General features: G+C 47.1%; 1 pseudogene; it reads left to right on the forward strand.

Annotated features, from left to right (window-relative positions):
- The first annotated feature begins 1,060 nt into the window (after nucleotides 1-1,060).
- Nucleotides 1,061-2,966, forward strand: LOC101983593 (annotated as a pseudogene).
- The last annotated feature ends 1 nt before the right edge of the window (nucleotide 2,967 follows it).

Below are 2,967 nucleotides of genomic sequence, written 5' to 3' on the forward strand. Positions count from 1 at the left end.
CATCCATCACCAGATGAAGGTTCTATGGTGATATGCAAGATATTCGTCAGTATTGCTATAGGATAGGGTCATTTCAGGTTCCCTATCCTCAGCTGCCCAAGGAACTAACTGGGGATATTGCCTTGGGCTCCTGGGAGCCACTCTAGGTTCAAGTCTCTTGCCAACCCTAAGGTGGCTCCCTTAACTAAGAATTGTGCTTCCGTGCTCCCCTATCCAACCTTCCTTTATCCCAATCATGCTTTTCCCCAAAATTCCCCCCATCCTTCCCTTCTCACTTTTCTCTCCCCATCTCCCCTTACCCCCATCCCACCCCATCCCCAAGATCCCAATTTTCTCCCCGGCAATTTTGTCTACTTCCTATAGCCAAGAGGATAACTATATGTTTTTCCTTGGGTTCACCTTCTTACTTAGCTTCTTTAGGTTCACCAATTCTAGACTCCGTGACCCTTATTCATGGCTAGAAACCAATTATGAGTGAGTACATCCCATGTTCATCTTTTTGGGTCTGAGTTACCTCACTCAGTATAGTGTTTTCTATTTCCATCCAAGAAGAAGTTCAAATGGCCAAAAGACACTTAAGGTCATGCTCAACCTCCTTAGCGATCAGGGAATTGCAAATCAAAACAACTTTGAGATATCATCTTACACCTGTCAGAATGGCTAAAATAAAAAAACTCCAATGATAGCCTTTGCTGGAGAGGCTGTGGAGGAAGGGGTAGCCTCATCCATTGCTGGTGGGAACGGAATCTTATGCAACCACTTTGGAAATCAGTGTTTTGGTTTCTCAGGAAATTCGGGATCAACCTACCCCTGGACCCAGCAATACCACTCCTGGGAATATACCCAAGAGATGCCCGATCATATGACAAGAGCATTTATTCAACTATGTTCATAGCAGTATTATTTGTAATAGCCAGAATCTGGAAACAACCTAGATGCCCTTCAATGGAAGAATGGATGAAGAAAGTGTGGAATATATACACATTAGAGTACTACGCTGCTCTAAAAACAGTGACTTCTCGAATTTTGCATGCAAATGGATGGAAATAGAAAACATCCAAATCTTAAAGCTCTCCAGAGAATCCATATGGTAGAAACCTTACAGAGGTCAAGAATGTGGCAAGACCTTTACCCAGTTCTCTAATATTCACAGACATCTCAGAATCCATACTGGTGAGAAACCTTAAAATGTCGATAATGTTGCAAATTCTTTTCTATCACAGAAATCTTCAACAGCTCTTCAATCAAAAATTCTTACACCTAGGGAGAGCTTTAATTAAGAGCACGAGTCATTTGAAGCGAATGTCTGAATAATCACTCACTCACTTCCTAAGTGCTTGAGGCTCTGCCATTTCAGTATTAGAGAAACTTCAGGTTCCCAGCAGCACCGTGCTCAAAGAGTCCACACAGAAGTGTCTCTGTGAGAAACAGAACCTCCTCCTGGCCAGAACTAATTCTTGAGTGTACTGAACAGACTGCCTAATAGTCCTGAACACAATCAAACAGAAGAATATAAAATATATTTCTCTTGGTCGGGCGGGGGCGAGGTTCGGGCCGGTTGTTCCGTTGCGAGACTGCGACGAGTCGTCGCTTCGGCGGGTCCAGGTGTTGAACGGCAACCCTCTCTTCCAAGATGTCAAAAACAAACAAATCGAAGTCTGGGTCTCGCTCTTCTCGCTCAAGATCTGCATCCAGATCTCGGTCTCGATCGTTTTCCAAGTCTCGGTCCAGAAGCCGATCTGTCTCCCGTTCAAGGAAACGCAGGCTGAGTTCTAGGTCTCGTTCCGGATCCTAGTCTCCAGCTCATCACAGAGAAAGGAATCACCCCCGAGGGTGTCAGAATCGAGATTTCAGAGGCCACAACAGAGGCTATCGGAGGCCCTATTATTTCCGTGGGCGAAACCGAGGGTTTTATCCTTGGGGTCAGTATAACCGAGGTGGCTATGGAAACTACCGGTCCAATTGGCAGAACTACCGGCAAGCATACAGTCCTCGTCGAGGCCGGTCCCGGTCCCCAAAGAGAAGGTCCCCTTCACCACGGTCCAGGAGCCATTCTAGGAACTCTGATAAATCATCCTCTGACAGGTCAAGGCGCTCCTCATCCTCCCGGTCATCCTCCAACCACAGCAGGGTTGAATCATCAAAGCGCAAGTCTACTAAAGAGAAGAAGTCCTCTTCTAAGGATAGCAGGCCATCTCAGGCAGCCGGTGATAACCAGGGAGATGAGGCCAAGGAGCAGACATTTTCTGGAGGTGCATCTCAAGATATAAAAGGGTCTGAGAGCTCAAAGCCATGGCCAGATGCCACTACCTATAGCACTGGTTCTGCGTCACGGGCCTCAGCTTCTGATCTGAGCCCCCGGGAGAGAAGCCCAGCTCACAAAAGCCCCCTCCAGTCTGTGGTGGTTAGGCGAAGGTCACCGCCCCCTAGCCCTGTGCCAAAACCTAGTCCTCCGCTTTCTAATACATCCCAGATGGGCTCATCTATGTCAGGTGGTGCTGGATATCAGTCTGGAACACACCAAGGTCAGTTCGACCATGGCTCTGGATCTTTGAGTCCATCTAAAAAGAGCCCTGTGGGGTAAGAGTCCTCCGGCCACTGGCTCTGCATAGGGTTCATCTCAGAAAGACGAGAGTGCTGCTTCGGGAGGAGCGGCATACACAAAAAGGGACCTGGAAGACCAGAAAACAGAGAACGGGAAAGATAAGGAACAGAAACAAACAAATACTGATAAAGAGAAGCTGAAAGAGAAAGGGAGCTTCTCTGATGCTGATGTAAAAATGAAATCTGATCCATTTGCTTCCGAGACTGACACTGAGAAGCCCTTCCGAGGCAGCCAGTCACCCAAAAGGTATAAGCTTCGTGATGACTTTGAGAAAAAGATGGCTGACTTCCACAAGGAGGAGATGGATGAACAAGATAAGGACAAAAGTAAGGGGAGGAAGGAACCTGAGTTTGATGATGAGC

This window comes from Microtus ochrogaster, chromosome 6 (assembly GCF_000317375.1).
Source record: "Microtus ochrogaster isolate Prairie Vole_2 chromosome 6, MicOch1.0, whole genome shotgun sequence".
NCBI lineage: Eukaryota > Metazoa > Chordata > Mammalia > Rodentia > Cricetidae > Microtus > Microtus ochrogaster.